At 46.2% G+C, this 20,889-nt stretch overlaps 1 pseudogene; it reads right to left on the reverse strand.

Annotated features, from left to right (window-relative positions):
• Positions 1 to 15,965: 15,965 nt before the first annotated feature.
• Positions 15,966 to 16,893, reverse strand: LOC119462678 (uncharacterized; annotated as a pseudogene).
• Between the last annotated feature and the right edge of the window lie 3,996 nt (positions 16,894 to 20,889).

Genomic DNA, 20,889 nt, shown 5'->3' on the forward strand with positions numbered 1-20,889 from the left:
ATAAAGTAAAGTTCTAGTGACTGTAGAAAGCATATTTTTGATTTTGGGCTTGAATAATCTTAGAAAAATTGCCGGAAATTTTTAAGTTTGAAAAAAAAAATAGAAACACGAAAGCCAATAGAAAGCCACAATTCCACACCAAAAAACAGATATCACAGTTCTGCCAAGTGCCTCTGTTAGAGAACCCAAAGAGGGAAAATTTGCTATTTTAATTTATCGCTTACGTGAATTTGTTACAATATTTATAAGTGTTTTGCAAAAGTCCTATTCACAAATTAGTATTATATTTCACATTCGTGCTAGACACATCAATTTTGTCCGCTGAAAATGTATTATTACATGCAGTTTACAAAATTGTGATATCGTTTGTTATTGCTAAGATAGAGAGTTGTAGACTTGACAGTTTTGTTTTCTGAAATATTGCAATTTTCAACAATTTTGGTTAACAACTCGACAGCCTAAATAAGAACTTCGCTTCCAACAGTCACTGCATTTTGTCTTTTTCTTTCAAATTTATTTATTTATTCATTTACAATTAATACTGCTACTCTCATTCGAGAGCATGGAAGTTGGGCAATACAGTATATATTCACGCATATATATGAGTACGCACGATTTAATAATAATAATAAATAATAATACTTTATTGATGACGTGAGTATAATAAAATGCAAAAATCGGGCCTGCCAAATCCGCAGTGGGCTTGAACGGCAGTATAAGTATAAAACATGGTTAAAGAACATCTAGGCAGAACAGTTAACTGAAAAGAAAAGGGCGGAAATAAAAAAAAATCAATTGTCCAAAGACGGCAGTATAAAAGGGATGCCGAGTTTAAGGATACAAATGCATGTTTTCACATGACAGTTAACTAACATGATACTAAAAGAAACTAGCATTGACGAACATGTAGCAAATCTCATCAAATTTGCTCATCAATGTAGCAAGTCTCATCAAATGTGGTGCAGTGGTTACCGAGAAAATCGATTTATATTTCCCATGTATTTAGATATGAGCGCCCGAGAAAAGCTGCGCAAGGTAGCCATCATTGATTGCTGCGCTATCGCATCGAAATTGACATCGGAAAATCCGATAACACACAGATGCACCATGAGTTCAGAGCACTTATTGTTTAATGGAACACTATTTGGCCCTATAGATAGTGGCGGCGATTGTTCCTATATGCGTTTTGACGGCATGACAGCACGGTCTGTAAGGCCCGCAGTTAATCCATCTCAACTGCGTTATCGCCTGCCCCTCCACTGAGGTTATCAAATTAAGCCTTATAGTTTATTACTTTTCACGCGTGCATCCTATGCAGCGAGGCAAGTTGATCATTTCTGAAATATTTTTAACCGCATTGGATTCATGAGTGAGCGGGCACGTAACACTAGAACATCCACCCAGAAATGCATCAGGGTTAACGGTTAGTATTTATGACCCATTTGTGAATATGTAGAAGCTCGAGAACAAGTTAAGGACCACACAAAAAGCAATGGAACGAAAAATGTTAGGTCTAACGTTAAGAGACAGGAAGATCGAGCGCTGTGGATCAGAGAAAACACGGGGACAGCCGATATTATAGTTGACATTAAGTGGAAAAAGTGGAGCTGGGCAGGCCATGTAATGCGTAGGATGGATAACTGGTGGACCATTAGAGTTACAGAATGGATACCAAGAGAAGGGAAACGCAGTCGAGGATGGCAGAAAACTAGGTAGGGTGATGAAGTTAGGGAATTTGCAGGCGCAAGTTGGAATCAGCTAGCGCAAGACAGGAGATCGCAGGCAGAGGCCTTCGTCCTGCAGTGGACGTAAATATAGGCTGATGATGATGATGAATGTGGTGACTGTTTGTCTTTCCTAGGAATTGTAGTAAACCACCTCACAGTGCGCGGAAAACGGACGGAAACGAAGCCGTGTTTCAATGGGAGGATAATATTTAGTAACAATGGCTTAAAAAAAAAAAAAAAAAAAAAAAAAACGTAACTGACAGTTGCCGACGGCGTGAACGAATGGTTCGTTGCTTCTCGGTCAAATGGTGGGGACACAAAAGTTCATCGGCAAATAATTAGGTGGTTGGAGTGGGCACTAATACATGTTATTAAGAAATTTGTTATAAACAGCGAGAAATTCGGAAGTTAGGAATTTTTTCGATAAACATAGAGTAAATTGAACAGTAATAACTCAAGACATACTAGTGATAAGGTAAATTATATCAAGAAAAATCATGAGCCATTCCACTCTGTGAATGTGGAAGACCAGCGAAGCTGTTTAGCACATGACACAGAGGTGACACATAACTTTGAACAAAGTTACGAACACATTTTCATCGGTGGTTTTTGCCACCCGCCGGCGACGATTCCATTCTCGTCTCTCTTCCTGCCGTCGCTCTTCGTAGGCGCGTTACTCCTCGGGAGTACGGATGTACGCGGCCTGCCCATTACTACGACAGAAGGGAAGTGAAATTCAACATGGACAACGGCAACTTGTCTTTCTGTTTTATTTTTATATACATTCGCGTGGACGACGGGACCACCGAAGCGAGAAGTCGGAGGAAACTAGACACGCGTGTCGTTTCGACGGCACCGCCACCACCACTAGATTCTTGGAACGCCGAAAAAGAGAGGACGGTGCGAACGTAGAAATGGCCGACGTGTGCAGTTTTTGCACACGCAGAACAAAAATACACGCAAAGCTAGCCAGGACCAGCTTCGATGCCCCCCAAAAAACACTTAGGAAAAAGAACACTTAGAAAAAAAAATCACTTAGCCAGGACAGTTCATACCTCACTCGAGAAATCGAAAGTGGTATTATGGTTGCAATACAAATCGGTAGCAACAACGAAGAAAAGCCCTACAGATACGACCCACTCGTTCGAATCTATGTGAAGCGATACTTCATTCAAGCGGTGTGCATTAAATCGTATGCAACTAACGGTGCTGAGTAATGTTGTGTTTAGTTTCAACCTAGGGTAGCGTGCAACCTCATGCTGTTTATGTATGTTCATCCACCCGAGGAGTGACAATAGGAACCTGATGAATTCTTTTATGTTTATGCACTACACCGCTCCGCAGGCTATACCGAAATTAAAATCATCCAAACACCAAGTCAGGCGGATGCAAAGCATGAGATCTCTACGTGTAGCGATGTTCACGAGGATTACATCGATGTATGACGATTTTCAAGGAAAGAATGGCGACAACAGTTGAATGCACAGACAACTACGTCACACATCTTGTATATTCAAGGATTCTGTACAACTTGTGTCACAAGTGGTACGTACTAGTGCAGCAACATCAAACCGGTTTTGCTGAAAAACTGGTTATCCGGTTATTATATTCGCCTGTTATTCGATTCACCGGCTGTTCGAAATTGAAAACCGAGTAAACGGAGTGATCGGTTATTCCATTGGTTATTCGCTTAATGGTATCCGGATATTCAGAGATTTGGATGGCCGGACATTTGTTTTTCTGTAGATGTGCCGGAATTGAATCTCTTTCTCTGTTGAATTCTTATATTTGTACCTATTTTTGCAACCACTCGTGCAAATCCGACATCTGCTCTGGTTAACCTACTTACCTTTCCTTTTTTAAACGCCTAATATTCGTGTCCGAATGTTCGAATATCCGGCTAACCAGTTATCTAAACCGGATATCCTGAATATCCGTTTCTTGAAATCCGGATAACCGGTCTTCGAGACCGGATTCACGTCCCTCCAGTTAAACCGGATAGCAGGTTGACGGATATTTGCAAGCAGTAGTACGTGCGCATTGTTGGAGATTGGACAAGTATGAGAACGCACCCAATGAGAGATACAGAATTGCTAAATCAAGGAACATTAGAGAAATTACATGATCAGTTAAATATAACGAACTATTCTAAAAGCAGACAGTGCGCTTTAGAGAGATACCTTTGAGCCGGCTATGTATATCCAGGTCTTACATGCGAAATTATTTATTAGGTAGTACAGAGGTGAACTTACCAGTACTACTTCGTCGCTCAGCCTACTCGGGTTTAGTAGGCTCGTTTGCCGGTCCTTGCAATTGGCGCACGCATAACATTCGTGTATATATATATATATATATATATATATATATATATATATATATATATATATATATATATCCGCCGAGATGCTGGCTTCGCGATAAAAACACAGCAAGGGTAAAATTGATCAGTTGTTAGTTGTTTTAGTATTCCCTGTATGCCAAGACAAACTGACGAAGTGGCCAGATGAGGGTTGTTGAACTCATACCTTCTTTTTTTCTTGGATGTGTTTACGTGAAAAACACGTATACTATGAAGGTTTTCTCATACTATTGGTGTTTTGTGGCTAAAGCACCCTTAGGCGTTGATGCACCCACGCTGACGCCTGGTGGCACGTCTCCTCCATCACGACTACCAACGTCGATGACCATGAGCAACCGTCGTGCATATGGAAGCTGCACTACGCTGCACACGCTAGCACAACGCCAAAGACGAAGCACGTAACTGACACACTAATACAACGCGCAAGACAAAGCACGTAACTGAATCGTCACCGAGTCAAATCAGCGCGTACAGCGCGTCGTAATTGCAGCCTCCGCGATCAACTTCAGAAACATTTTCAGAGCTAATTGCGGAGGCCACGCTCCGCTGTGCTGAGTACGGTGAACGCCACCTAAGTGGCGTTGGTAGTGCTTCTTGATGCCAGCGTCCCTTCGAATGCTGGCATCGAGGCGTCGTAGTGCTGAGACCACCGAAGCGTTCACTGTCGGTGCGCGTTAGTGTCATAATGCAGTACTTCTCTTTTCTGCTCGTAGGCGGCGGCACCACCCCGAGCAAGAGCGCGGGTACACGGAGGAGTGTTAGATATATAAGGCGCGTCTGTGTAGCTCTCTGCAAATGCGTTTGTGGCGCAATGGGTTAAAAATCATTAGAAGTCTGTTTTTATTTACAATAAATTTAGGTAATCAGCGGCCTCAGTGGCGATGCGTATCCTATTTGAAAATCCGGGACGGTGTTCACAAACTGAGCAAGTTGTAACTCACGCCAAGGCCTCGAAAAAAAAAAAAGGGAAACACTCGGCACTTGGCAGGAAACAGGTGGTAGACCCCGTAATTCGAAAGTACACACTTCAAAGCAGCCTCGTGCAAACACGAAGCTGCGTGTCAGGAAACCTCATATAATCTAATTTGCATAAACCTGACCCAGAAGTCGACTTGGAAGTTCCTTCTCCCCAGAATCTTTTCCATTTATTTTTTGTTGTATTTCCCACGCCGACCAGAGTGGTTTCACTGAAGAACAATATTAAATTTGTGAAGCTCAGGGCGATTTCAATCTTACTGTTGTTCAAGTCAATTTGCATATAAATGAGGTAGGAAGCTCGGCGTGCTCGTTGAAGTTAGCGTTCTATCTTTTCCTGTGTTTGTGTGCTCTCGTTTTCACAGAGAGCATCGCACGAATTCGAATTTATTCATTGACAGCTGCAGGTATAAGGCATCCGTTGCTTGATTGTTGTCGCAAGATTTTATTGAAATCGTTCTTTGAATAAGAACCTTTGGTTTGTTTAGCACACAATTAAAACAGTTTTATTCGGACTTCGTACTCATGTCTCTTCAGCACCAAATTCATCTCAACCACCGTCTTCGAAGTGGTCATCGTAAGAGAACAGGAGGGCAAAATTTCGCAAAAAAATCAATTTTTCGTTTGTTAGAGATTTGGAATCCCCAGTCTTTCATGAACAATGTTGACTGGGGCATTTACGCATGCACGATTGATTTACTCGGGAAATGATCTTTTCCAAAACTTAGGTAGTGTCCGGCCACGCCCCCTTTGGCACACATACGTGATCTCTACCTCTCCCGTGTTTAAAAAAATCAGAAAGAAAAACTGAGGTTTTCTCTAGGTTTAGTGGAATGGTTATTGATCGCCTGGCAAACAGCAAAAAGCTGCCTAGCTCTTCATTTATAGCCAAATCCTTAGACGCCACCGGTATCACTTGAAGGCTAATTATCTCAAAACATCAATTTTTTTGCAATGTTTGACCCATTTTCTCTGTAACCACAAAAGCTAGAAGCACAATATTGTCCCACTACAATGACGACACGAGGGAGAGTCTACTGAACTGGAATTATGGAATATTGCAGTCAGTTTTCTCTGACAAGCTGTTTAGCGTTCATTTTGGCTTGAAAACTGGGAGGGTTCAATAGCGTACGGGTATACACCGATGGAGACATTCGGCGATGCCTGTGTACAGGTAAATGCAGGCAAAGTGCAAAAAAATCTGAGATAGGAAAGCAAACGAAGCGCCATATGTGTAGTTGCTACCAGGAACTTCCTCGGTGCCTCACACGAGGCTTCACGTACACAGAATCGAGTACGCAATCGGAGTAACTGCAAGCCCATCCCGAATCCCCTGCTGACTGATTGCACGTTGGTCTATGTGGTGTGTGAGCAAAGTCCAGGGGGCATTCGGTTGCCGGTCTGCGGTATCTCATCTTCGTCAACGTTTGTCCCCGCCGACGCCCCCGTTGGTCCAGATTACTCGTACATTAAAGACAAAACTGCTCTTGCAGCTTCCCTGCAGTCTCCTTGCTAGGAATCACGATCGCTTCTTGTTTGCTTTGGCTCTGCGTGGTGCTAACGGAGATGTGGTTAAGCTTGTGCGAACTAGCAGCAGCGCATAGACGACAACATATGTTCGCGAGGTATTCAGATAGAGTGATGATGTTCTCTTCGCTCCCACCAGCCACCAATGCTTTCAGCACAGCGCGGTGGCTTCTGTGATCGCTGTGGCCGATTGCGGTGCTTGGTTACGACCACCGCGCGACTGTTGTATTTTGATCGTTTGATATTTGCTGCTGCGTTTTCTCGCTGCACGTATGTTTGCGAGCAGAACGACATCGGGACTTCTACGCTTGCATCTATTCCTTTGTCCCGTCTGCTTTGAGACCAGGCCGAAGTGAATCTGATTTGCCTTGGTTTCTGTGTGATCTGCCTTATAGCCAGGTTATGTACGGTCCATTAGGACCCTCGAGCAATGCAACTGAAGCCTGGTGCTCAATACGGCGAGGTGTAATGACCCGTTTCGCAGGTGTTTGCCTTGGCGCAACAAATTATTCCGCACGTCTTTCGCAACATATACAGTACAGGGGAAACGCCTGTTGCTGTAGCACACTGGCCATGGTGCTGTCCTAATGTACAGGAGGGCGCTCGTAGGTTTCAGATAGAGCTAAGCTATTGTTCAACTTCTCTGTAATTTCTATGGCAACGAAAAATTAAAAAAAAGCCAGTTTCGTCCGAAACACATTGACGGAGAGAATAAATTGATAAACTCCTACACGAAGTGAGGCTCGTAGCTTTATGTTCTGCATGAATGGCAGTAAACGTTAGCTTACTAACTAAAATGTGGATCTGAGCGCCCACAGATATACATGAATTGATTTCATGGATACCTCGACCGCCAACACTCGCGGTCAGCTGGCATGACGGGGACCGTTGTCATCAGAAAGAGCACGTGCGAAAGTTCCAGGCAGCCCCCCCCCCCCCTTCACCACGTCAACTGTACAATTGCCTCCAAAACCCTGATCACGTGAGCTCCCACACAGAGCGCGAGGGAAGGCCGGGCGCACCAAGGCCTGAAGCTCGGCTATTCCTTCGTCGTGAAACCTACAGCAAATCACGCGAACTCCAACGCGTGATTGCCATGCATGCGCCATCGCACTCGGGACAACACGGAGACGGCGCGGCCGAGCCTCGAGTGTTCGTATAATTGTTATCGTAATAAAACAAACAGCAATCGCAACGCTCAATGCCGTGTATTTCTCATGACCCACTCTAAAACATGGATACACGAAGTTTGACGCCACACTTAATTGGTTGGGAGTTCTTTACGTGCCCGACGACCACAGGTATACTCCCAACTAGCAGCCATACGCAAGGTGCGAACGCACAGCTCACTGCAATCACAGTCGGCACACATTGTAAACAGCTCAGCTGTGTAATTTAATACACGGCGCCGATGATTAGGCAAACACGTATCGATACGCTAAACGGCCATTAGGGCCATGTCATGCCGAATACACTGGTTGGTGTCACGTCGCTGAGCTAAGCAGCATTGATCCGAGTCACTCATTGGGAGTGGACTACTTCTGCTAATGACTGTTCTTGAAGTCTTCTGCAGTGGAATAGTTCAGGTTTTTGCTTCGAGCCAGCAGACAGCTCGGGTACTAGCAGCAACAGAATCTTTTTCAAATCTTTCACTCCCCCTCCCCTTCTTTATGTGACCATATTTCCTGTAACAAACCCCTTCAGGGGACGCTAAAGTGTTACAAGCAGTTCATTGGTCGCCATGCTCTCAGCGTTCTGTATGTAGCGGACCGCAGTGCTCTTGTGCTAGCTTCTAAACGTTTATCAGAACAATCTGTGTGTGTGTGTGTGTGTGTGTGTGTGTGTGTGTGTGTGTGTGTGTGTGTGTGTGTGTGTGTGTGTGTGTGTGTGTGTGTGTGTGTGTGTGTGTGTGTGTGTGTGTGTGTGTGTGTGTGTGTGTGTGTGTGTGTGTGTGTGTGTGTGTGTGTGTGTGTGTGTGTGTGTGTGTGTGTGTGTGTGTGTGTGTGTGTGTGTGTGTGTGTGTGTGTGTGTGTGTGTGTGTGTGTGTGTGTGTGTGTGTGTGTGTGTGTGTGTGTGTGTGTGTGTGTGTGTGTGTGTGTGTGTGTGTGTGTGTGTGTGTGTGCGTGTGTGTGCGTGTGTGTGTGCGTGTGTGCGTGTGTGTGTGCGTGTGTGCGTGCGTGTGTGCGTGTGTGTGCGTGTGTGTGCGTGTGTGTGTGCGTGTGTGTGCGTGCGTGTAGCGTCCGCAGCTAGGCCATCGCTGCGGACGCTCTACCGCAGCGATGGCCTAGCGGTAGAGCGTCCGCCTCGTATGCGGGAGGTACCGAGTTCAAATCCCGGTGCCGCCGGGAACCCACCGGTTTTTCTCATGGGTAGAGATGTCCCCTGGCCTGGTGCTCGGCTGTCGTGGGGGTCCACATCTCGAAAGAGGGCCCAATAGAGATTTCAGCTCTTGTCTCTGGGCGCCTCTTGTCCAACCACAGACGGCCTTGTAGACGAGCATCCGCCGCGGCTGTGGGAGGCAAGTGCTGCCGCCGGGTACCTACCGGTAAAATAGGTACAAGCGCGCTCCCGGCCTGGTGCTCAGCCATTATGGGACCTCAACGCTTGGAAAGGGGTGTTTGACCTCAACCCGAAGGTGCCCCCACCTCAATAGGTGCTTGGGGCGCCACATGGGAAATGACCGCCATGGGAGCGGCCCAGACACCACTTGATTTACGTGCTCACGTTGGTTTCGACGGGAATTCAGGGCGCAGGCTCCTTTCCCAAGCGTATCACCCCTGAAGGAAGCCGAACGCCAGGCCGGGGTACGCTTGTACCCTTTTGAACCAGTGGGTGCCCGGCGGCGGTGAGAATCGAACCCACAGCGGTGTTTGGGAAGTATTCAGACGCCGACAAGCATGACTCTAGGATGTATAAGCAAGGACGTCCGGGCTCAATATTTCAGTGCAGGGGTCCTCTCTAGTAAAAGGCTCCTCGAGGGGGCACTCGGCGTCCCTTCGGCCAGTATAGCGCTCGACGCCGGCGTCTCTCTGCGGAGACATCAATCTCGACTAGCACCTTCGCAGCTAGACCGATCGCTTCTTCCGCCTGGAAACGGCAGGAAGCATCGTTTCGTCGTTGAAATACGCACGATGATGTTTATGACGTAACAGAACTGCTTGTGAGTCGCAGTCGCTTCTGTTTAAACTCACTTCTCTTGAGTGTGGATTACCGTGTTTATGGCTGACTTCCGCGTATAGCACGAACTGTCTTCAGTGTCTTGTCCCGGAAGAACCGTATCGAAGAATATTTACCTAGGACAAGCGCATGCATGCGGCCATTCATGAGTGACATACTGACAGAGGAATTCGGGAATATATACGTTTGAGAATCCTAAGCTTCCAGTCTGCTGCTTACATCAGTAAGGCATACATGCAGTAAGGACATGTTTTTATTATTTGCTCCTGAATCACTGAATTGCGCGTCAATTTGTTCGCTTCTGAAAAGTCACATTACCGTAGATAAAAAAAAGGTATGCAGAAACTCCACTGGAGTGGTCTAAGTATGCGTAACTATACCCCCAACTTTCAGTAGGCCCACCAGAAAATTTAAGTTGGCACACACAAAAATTTAGGTTGGCCCACCCCCAAACTTAAATTGGCCCACCACCCCATATTTAAAGTTGGTCTCTTTTCTCTTTTTATGAATTTTTGTTTAATTACTTCCTTATCGCTTATAAAGCTACCATGATCTACATTCACATAACGTTTAAATGCCTTAACTTCGCAAATTACGCATTTTTGTGTACATACAAGGCACTATACTTTTCGCGTGACGGGGCCTGGGGTACTCTCCAAAGAATGCTTACGCATTAAAGGATATGTCCGAGAAATTGTCAAAACTGAAGGACATGTTGCTGGTCATTGATAAAATCTTGTCGACTTGTTTCTGCCATCGGAATTTAGATTTATGGTGTTCTGCAGCCATGCCCGTAAGGATAGGAGCGGAGTCTAGCATACGTTCTGGAAAAAAAAAGCTAGAAAAAGCGTACTAACGAGGAAAACGTACGATCCGAAGTCACTGTTAATTTGGCAGACGCTACGAAAGCTGATATCTACGTAATGCGAAGCGTTGCGTGAATTGCTGCAGCGCGAGACGACAGCGCGCGCCGAGCGGCCCGAGACGCATGTTGTCGATTTCGCGACTTCCGCAAGCTCACGTTTGCGCTGCTCGAATTCGGCTTGGGTCAGCAGCTCCTTCGGTCCGGGCATTTTTGGCGGGAAAGTATGACACGCGCATGCACTTCACGAGAATTCTCGTTGCAGCACAACACGCCGACGCGTGCGGAGGTATATATAGTGGGGCTCGAGCGACTAGAGACGCACTGTGTTGTTCTCCTATAGTGTTGTATTTTGAGACGACAACGGGAAACACGCCGGGATACGATGCTGCGTGAGCGAAATGCGATGCTCACTTAGCACCACATGCAGCAGGTAACGGCGGTGCGTTTGGATTATCGCCAATTATAGAAGCATACAGTACACTTCCAACGGCACTATGCCACACGCGCCGTGAAACAGATAGCTGAAGATGCTTATCACAGTAGGGTTGACGACGATAACTGTGAATGCGAGGTGTGAAGATCGGCGAGTTTTGTTGGTATCGGAAACAGAACCAGTGCATGCCAGCGTGACATGGGCGAGCGAGTACTGTGAGGAAACTGCCGTGGCGGGCGCCTACGGCTCTCAATCGCGCGTGTCTCGTTTCTATTCTTGTTCACGTGGGATCTCGCGGTCTGAAAACGTATCATACGATGACAGTTTAGCGATTTTGCGAACGCTGGCGCCGAAAGATTTTGTTTTCGGGAACGTCTTAACCGGTAAAAAAAAAGTAACTGTATTACGTCAATTTTGGTGTTCTTAACCGCGAACCATAGTGCCAGGAAATCGTGCGAAACGCGATAATATCAACAAAGTTCTACTGTATTACGCTAGAGTATGGCATCAAAGGGTACAACAAGCATTCCATCTGATTAATTTGGTCAAGCCATGTGCTAAATCTAACATAAATATTTGTCGCTTCCATTTTCTCAAAATGCTGTCTCATTTGCTGCTAACAGCTTTGCGCAGTAAAATCTTTCTATACAGATCATGAGCAGTTAAAAACCGATATGCGCACTAGAAACGAAGCACAGAATAGAAAGGGTGATTAAGCATTCAACCAGTGCCCTCCTCGTGTACAGGGGAAAAAACGGATAATTGATTAATTCTGTGTGCCAGTTTCATAATAAAAAACAACGCTTTCTCGCTGTCTGTAAAATCAGTCTAGGAAAGCGCACAGCTTTATATGGTGAAATAACCTATTTTGTAAGGTCCTCATCGACCACTCTTCACCTCTCTGAAACCCAAAGGACCAGTGTGATAGACCAATATGATTGCCCCTAGGAAAACTTTGCAAGGCATCGCTGGTTTCAGGTTTCGAGGTCTGGGCAGTTTGGAATTACCAGACTGCAGCACGGACGCTATGCGGTTTTTACGCAACGGATTAAACAAAGTAAACTGCATCGGTCTCTTTCAGTAGCCCGCCGACCCCCGCACATCGTCGCAGGCCCCGGAAGGGTCATTACCGAAATTGATAACGATCGTGCTTGTGACGTCGACACCGCGCAGGAGCCGCAATCTGTAGAAACGGGTTTGCCGAAACATGCTTCTTTCGCTTGACCTTTTCATTTTTTTTAACACGAAAGTGTTTTATGCCGGGGTCCACCAAGACTTCACTGACGTATTTCCGTCACGGAAATACGTCATAGAACATAATACAAAGAAAGAAACCAGAAGAAAAAGTTCCACAAACATGCAAAATTTGGAAATCGAACCCACGACCTTTCGGTCCGCGACGATAGATCGCCGAGCGTTTAACCCATTGCGCCACAAACGCTTTTTTTTTCTTTCATGGTATTTATTACGAATACGTAAGATATTTCCATAGCGGCCAAAACAGTCAGCCGCGTCTACAAGCACAAAACAAACACTTCACAGTACAATTATTACGGTAAGAGAGAGAGAGAGAGAGAGAGAAGTCATAAGGGAAAGGAAGGGAGGTTAACCAGGCTGAGCACGGTAGGCTACCCTGCACTGGGGAAGAGGGAGAAGGGATTGAAAGAGGAGAAGGAAGAGAGAAGTTCAGAGTTCACACCTCACACATTTACACTCAAGCGTTCATGGCTAAGTTTCATCACAGGCGGTCATGTAGGCTTGTGCACTTCAAAAAGCGCAGCAGCGCCTTTGTAGCCCTGTACATAGAAGACGCACGAGGCCACGGGCCCAAGATCTTCTCCTCCGTAAAAGGCCTGTCGTCTAAGTGCCCCAAAGCAGTCCGAAGGGCAATCCTCTCTTCTTCGTATCTAGGGCAGTCACATAAGAGATGTCTGGTGGTTTCCTCAACACCACATGTGCTGCAGTTCGCACTGTCCGCCATTCCAATTAGGAATGAATAGGAGTTCGTAAAAGAAACTCCTAATCGCAGGCGGCACATTAAGGTTTCTTCACGTCGTTTAAAACCGGGTAAAAGTCGTAATTGCATCTGTGGGTCCATGGCATATAGGCGCCGGTTAGTAAACTCTGGTGTATGCCATTTTCCTAGAGTTATAGTATGGGCAAGACTGCTGAGGTGCCGCGCTGCGTCCGTTCTTGACAATGGTATGGGGATTCTTTCATATTCGTCATGTGCTTCACGGGCAGCTTTGTCGGCACATTCATTGCCAGTGATGTTGCAGTGCCCAGGTAGCCACTGAAATACAATGTCGTGGCCTCTGACCACCGCTTGATGGTAGCGTACTCGTATCTCTGCTACCAATTGTTCATGTGGGCTGCGGCGCAGAGCTGATAAAAGTGACTGTAGGGCTGCCTTTGAGTCACAGAATATAGCCCAATTATTTGGTGATTGTTCGTGCACATAAAGCACTGCGCTACGAAGGGCGGCAAGTTCAGACCCTGTCGATGTTGTGACGTGGCTGATCTTGAACTTCTTGCAGAATGATGCCGACGGAATAACTACCGCACCAGTAGAGCTGGTCAGAGTCGAAGAGCCATCTGTATAAATGTGAATTCGATCAAAGTAGAAATCATGCAGCATATGTAGAGCAGCTTGATTCAGGGCACAAGTTGGCAAGTCGGACTTCTTTGTAACTCCTGGAATTGAGAGCCGCACTTGTGGCTGCCGGAGACACCACAAAGGACAAGGTGGTATTGCGGCAGGTGTGAAGTCCGATGGAAGAGAAGATCGATAGGAGGTTACAGTGCCCGAAAAAGTTGCATCTGGCCTACTTTCCGAGAGAGAAGCGAGGCGTTGAGACTGTAGTCGGGAAAGGTGCCGAAGATGATTTCGAAGGGTGTCTGTGGCGACATACGTTCTGATGGGATGTTCCCTGGCGATGGCAATTGTTGCAGCTGTTGAGGCGCATCGCGGTAGGCCAAGACACGTTCTAAGTGCTTGAGCTTGCATGCTCTCAAGCACTCTGAGGTTAGTTCTCCGGGCGCTTGACAACACCGGGGTGCTGTAGCGCAAGAACCCCATAAAAAGCGCTTTGTATAGTTGCAGCATAGAACGCACCGACGGTCCCCATGCTTTTCCGGCGATGGCTTTGAAGAGGTGACTGATCGAGAGGAGTCTTTTCCTTAGGTAGGATACATGGGGGCTCCAGGAGAGGTCGCGGTCAACAGTGATCCCTAAAAACCGATGGTTCTTTTTGGACAAAATAGGCTGGCCATTAATAGACACAGGATATTCGGCCATCGATTTTCGCGTGAAGGCGACTAACGCGCATTTTTCTGTTGAAACGCCGAGACCTTGTCTCTGAAGATAAGCAGACGTCATCGTTGCAGCCTTTTGTAACCTTGCGCGAACTTGCGGGCGAGTTACTCCAGAAGCCCAGATGCAGATGTCATCTGCGTAAATTGATAGATTGACAGGCTGTGGCAAGGATTCCGCCAGCCCAATCAGAGCTAGGTTGAACAAAACTGGGCTCAAAACGCCACCTTGTGGAACCCCACGGTTGGTATAGTGGTCGGTAGTTTGACCATCTTCAGTGACTACAAAGAAGCTCCTTTGGGTCAGGTAGCTACGAATCCACCGAAAAGTGCGGCCTCCGATTTCAGCTGCCACGAGGGCGTCAAGAATTGCTTCATGGGAGACATTATCATAAGCACCCCTCACGTCTAAAAATAGCGCTACCGAGATGCGTTTCGATGATTTTTGTTGTTGATTCGACGACACGAGATCAATGACGTTGTCAACCGACGAACGACCACGTCGAAAACCTGTCATCGCGTCTGGATAAACATTGTAATGTTCAAGAAACCACTCGAGGCGCGTGAGGATCATCCTTTCCATCAACTTGCCAACGCAGCTGGCGAGAGCAATAGGCCGATAGGATTTCAGTTCAAGGGGCGACTTGCCTTGCTTTAAGATTGGTACAAGACGGCTACGCTTCCACTCAGGGGGAACAACACCATCACTCCATGAGACATTGAGATGATGCAGCAGGATCTCTCGTGCTTCATGATCAAGGTGGCGGAGAGCAGCATATGTTACGTTGTCGGGTCCGGGCGAAGAGGAACGCCTGCAAATGGCTAAAGCAGCCTCCATTTCTTCCATGGAGAAAAGTTCGTCCATTGCCGAAACTTGCATGAGGGGAACTTCGTACAATTCCAGATCCTTTTGTAGCGTTCTGCCGCTTGCAATTTCCGCACAAAAGTCTTCTCCAACATCCACTTCTCGACAGCCTTGGTGGAGCGCCAGTGCCTTAAAGGGGTGGCGTTGCTGAGGAGAAGAGCGAAGGCCCTGGAGAGTTCGCCATACGCGAGAGAGTGCTTTGCGGGGGTCCAACGAGTTACAGAATGAATGCCATCGTTCGTTGTCTAATTTGTCCATGCGACGACGTATTTTCTTCTGCGTGCGCCTGGCCTCCCTAAGGTCTAGAATCGACTTTGTGCGTCTGTATCTCTTCTCGGCACGCCGACGTACTGCGCGAAGCCTTTCTAATTCAATGTCGAAGTCAGAGTGAGCAGGTGACCATGAGAAACAGCGCGTTGCAGCATGCACCGCGTCCGCAATCACAAGCTCTATGCTATGTACAAGACCTCTCTGGCATTCGGCGTTCACCGAGGCTTGAAATGCGGGCCAATCAATTGTTCGAGAGACCATAGGGGAAAACATATTGCTTAGACCTTTGATGGCAATGTAAGTAGGAATATGATCACTTCCGCGCGTTTCCAAGTCAGTAAACCAGTGGACGCTCGAAGTAAGGCATCGCGACACCAAAGTAAGGTCTAGGCAGCTGCTATACGACGACCCTTTCAAGAATGTTGGACTGCCGTCGGTATTACGGTAAGAGTTCTCTAAAAGGGAGGCAAAATGATACACTTCAACAACAACGGATACCAGTCTGGTTGGGAGTCTCTCTGATCATAAAAGTCTTTCAGCTGTGAAATCATCCGAATGAAATGTGACTTCGAAGATACAATTGGTTCTGCATTCCGATCTAGCATGCGAGTTTTCCATAAACTGTGCAACGCCATAAGCAGGAGCATATCAAAAGGCACATCGTCACATTGAGGTTGTATCAGATATCGTATTGTATAAGCATTTATATCAAAATCCTTTTTTAAAGTCCTTTGGAGAACGTCCCAAAACAATATGGCATCCTTGCAATCAATAAAACAGTGTTCTATGGTTTCCGGTACATTACAGAGACGACAGTTTATCGAAGATACAAAGATTCCTTTCCGATTTAACTAGGTTTTAACAGGTAACGTGTCAGTGTGCACTTTGAAGAAGAATGTTTTAGTGTGAGGAGGAATAGGCATTTTACAGACCCGTGTAAGGACGTCATCTCCAGGTAAGCCGATGTACAGCGATCGGTATAACGGAGGTTTAAAAAGCATATGAATTAGATCTTTATACAGATTTTTCCTTGAGATAGAGAATAAGTACTCATTTGAGAACCTCACTGCAAGAAAACGCACTGAGAGACACACTTCACGCATGAATCCCTGCAAATATGGATGTGAAGCAAAATTTGTCGAAATTACTAAATTTGGTAAAACGTTGACGAGATTAACTTGCAAGAATGCCCGAAGTAATGGATGAGAACAGTCGCGAAAAAAGACGAAACGAGACACTAATTGTCTAACATAAAGGTGAACCAGGCCAAGACCGCCTGCACTAACCGGTCTGAAAATATTGTCACGCCTCATTGGCTCATAAGATGATGACCAAATAAAGGTTGCAAATATTCGGTGAAACTGCTGTATGTAAACCCTGGAACAATGAATTATTTGCAGCACATAGAAGAGTTTTGTTGCCAAAAATAAGTTGCGCGCTTTAGCTCTGCCAAAGATTGAGAGATTATGTGGAACGAATGTTTGGGCATAGCGTCTTAGGGTTGGTACACGTTCTCTCCAGTAATGTGCACTTGACTTATATGCATCCAATGGAACGCCCAGGTATTTTGGTGGTTGACAAGTCCACTCAATGCCAGCAAAATATGTCGGTTTAAATATCCATGAGCCAAACCAAAGCCCCAAACCTTTAGCACGGTTCATTCGTGCACCAGAAATTGCTCCAAATTCCTCTATTTTAGACACCACATTTGTGATACTGGGCTTGTCCGTGCAAAAGAAAGCGAGGTCGTCTGCATATGCCAGAACTTTCACCTCTGTTCCAAAAACACTGAAACCATGAATATTAGTAGAGTGAATAACGTTTAAACAAAGTGGTTCCAAGTAAAGGGCAAAAAGCAATGGCGACAAGGGACACCCTTGCTTCACAGAGGAATGAATTGACACAGGCTTGGACAGGTGAGCATTGACAATCAAACGAGTTGAACAATCATTATAACACAATTTCACACCTTGAAATATAACGGAGCCTACGTTAGCATGCTCGAGAAGAGAAAAGAGAAAAGAATGACGAACCCTGTCAAAAGCCTTAGCTAAGTCTACTTGTAGCATTGCTAGCTGATCATAAGAACTGGAACAATGTTCCAGTACTGTACGGGCGATGTGTATGTTTGTTTGTATTGAGCGGCCTTGCAGGCCGCAGGTTTGGTGAGAACCAATAAGAATAGACATTGAAAATTGTAGTCTGTTTGATAATACCTTTGCAAAAATTTTATAGTCTACATTAGACAGTGTAATAGGTCTGTAGCCTTCAACAGATCGCAGTTTCTCTCTGTCGGTGAATTTTGGAATGAACACTGTGTGGCTTCTAGTGAATGACTGAGGAAGAGTATCCAGATCAAAAGCAAGTTTGAAAATCTTGAGTAACATGGGAGAAAGTAGGAATTTAAAGGCTTTATAAAACTCGCCAGAAATGCCATCCGGACCCGGCGTCTTTGATATCGGTAATTGGTCAATAGCTAATTCTATTTCTTGTTGAGTGAAAGAACCACTAATGACAGAACACTCTTCTTCAGTTAAAGGGGTTACAAAGGATACAAAGCGTCTTACCACATTATCATTTTGTTTATCAGAAGGGGCGTTAAACAATGCCGTGTAGTAAAACTCAAATTGCGACATTATTTCCTTTGTATTAGAGACCAGAGACCCGTTCGAATAAATATCTGGTATTAGCCTGCTTTTTGCATTGCGGTATTCATCAAGTAAAGTTTGACGTGTGGGTTCCTCAGAATATAAAGTACGATTATTACGCGATCGAACACGGGCACCTCTGTAGCGTATTGCGTCATATTCCTGAAGTGCACATTTAGCTTTAGTAATTTCGTCCACATAAGAGCCAGGTGCCTCACATTCTAGATCATGGAGATTATTAAGACTTTTCAGTAAAGTATTTTCTTCTAATTTTCTATAGAACGACCTCACAGGACCCGATTTCTATCGCGATTGACCGAACGTCTTGTTTGAAAAGCTCCCAAGAGGCAAATAAAGGCGTATCAGCAGCCAAACAAGTTTTGAGTGCCACCCGCACGCGAGAAATGAAGTCCCCATCATTCACAAGTGAAGAGTTAAGTTTCCAGAGCGCCCAGTTCGGTCTGAAATTTGAACGAGTGTTTTTTCCAATCTGCGTGGTAACAATGCAGTGATCTGAAAAAGAAACAGGTTCTGCTTTACAGGACATTTCAGGGGATATAAGAGCCGATGAAACATAAATGCGATCAAGTCGTGTGTGGGTACTTCCTTGTGCATGTGTATAAGAGGGTAGGCTACTCGATGCCCCTGTGTCTATCAGTCCAGCCTTCTCAACTATAAGAGACAACACTTCAGCACTCCTATCACTACGACTAGGCCCAGTACGGTCATTTCGATTGCACACACAATTGAAATCGCCCATGAACACAACGTTACGGTCACAGTCAAGTAAGGTAGCTATGTTCTCAAAAAGATTAATGCGTCGCGGTGCATCATTAAAGGCATATACATTGATTAGGCGCCATGGCAAGCCATACAACATAAAATCGCATTGTATAAATCGCCCCTCACTGTCAACATTATATTCGACAGCAGAATATGGTAAACTCTTCCTGAGAAACAAAAGGCAGCCCGCCGAAAGGCCCACAGCATGTGACACAAATACATGAAATACAGAGAGAAATGGCTTCAAAGCCTTCTCAGTGTCCTCATCGCTGTCTATCTTCGTTTCTTGAACGGCTACGAAGTCAAAGTGTCTGCTGAACAGCAACCGGCGTAGCTGCACCTGTTTCTGGCGGGACCGGAGGCCACATACGTTAAACGTTGCAAAAATAAGTTGATGGGACAGCGCCATGGTGACTACAAGGTATGCCTCATTACTGCATGCGTTGATCTGGCGGGGAAGGTGGAGGCGAATCCTCCCCCGTACCAACTCCAGGTCTCCTTGATCTCGAGCGTCTGCACTTTCCAAAATGCTTTGATGTTCTCCGACGACGCGACTGTCTAGGACCGCTTGTTGAGTCACTTTCTTCACTCGTAACCGTGTTGCACGATGCAGGGCGCTTAGTTGCAGGTATTTCGGTGCAGACATGTTCGTCTGCAGCAGTGCGTGCTGTAAGATGGGGCTGTGCACTAGGCGGTTCCGTCTTCGAAGTTTCTGCAGCAGTAGCCCGACTGAGGTTATCCTGTTCTCTCGCCATTGGCTCAGAAGCAGTCGGCGTTGCCTTCACACAGTGGAGCGTCATATCTGCATTTTCTGCCTTGTCTTCAGATATCGCCGCGACTGTGCACTCACTTCCCGATGCCTTGTCGACAGCGTTGGCGTCAGACACCACAGCACCTGGAAGGTCACCCGTTGCATCTAAGACTTCAGTAGCATCCATGATATGGTCCTGCAACGCATCGTGGGGTGGTCTTGTGCGGTTCCGTAGTTTACCGGCGTATGTCACCACACATTCTTCTGCAGAGTGTCCGAACCGGTGACAATCCTCGCATCGTGGCGTACGGCAGTGTCGACGAATGTGCCCGACTCTGTGGCAGCGTAGGCATAACGGTGGCCTGCCAGGAATGAGTACTAGGCTCTGTAGGCCACAAACAGTCAGTAGATGCGGAATGTCACTGACGCGAACTCCATCCGCCAGTGACACTACGACGTCTCGATTAAGTGTGCGCATCTGTTCCATATCGGACACCCTCCAAGTTTCTGCAGATATGGCTTTAATCTTCCCAAATGACTGAAGTGCTTCATGTATGTAAATATCTTCCATGCGTTCAGGTAGCCATAGCAGCTTCATCTTAACTTCTGTAGGCTCAGGGTCTATCACAACACAGCGGCGGCCTCGAACCAGGAATTCACCACAAGTGACTAGCTTGATTTTAGCTAGCGCTGTCTTGCAAGTCACCATCCACACATGTGACATTTGAAATTGACCAATCGAGCTTATGTCTTTGAGATCGATAACGTTCCGGAGAGCATCTCTAAAGTCTTGGGCCCGGTAAGGACGACCAGCGAGGTCTGCATGCAGAAAAACGGAGTCGGCGACGAGCTTACCGGAGGGCAGACGAGGCAGGACGATACGATAATCATTACTGCTGGTAGAAACCTGTGCAGTACCTCGGCTTGATGCCGATTGATCCTTTGTGGCGGAGAACATCAAAAACGCGACCGTTTAGAACGGCGTCTTCGTCTTTCTCCTTGCGCCACAAACGCATTTGCAGAGAGCTACACAGACGCGCCTTATATATCTAACACTCCTCCGTGTACCCGCGCTCATGCTCGGGGTGGTGCCGCCGCCTACGAGCAGAAAAGAGAAGTACTGCATTATGACACTAACGCGCACCGACAGTGAACGCTTCGGTGGTCTCAGCACTACGACGCCTCGATGCCAGCATT

This window comes from Dermacentor silvarum, chromosome 8 (genome assembly GCF_013339745.2).
Source record: "Dermacentor silvarum isolate Dsil-2018 chromosome 8, BIME_Dsil_1.4, whole genome shotgun sequence".
NCBI classification, from domain to species: Eukaryota; Metazoa; Arthropoda; class Arachnida; order Ixodida; family Ixodidae; genus Dermacentor; species Dermacentor silvarum.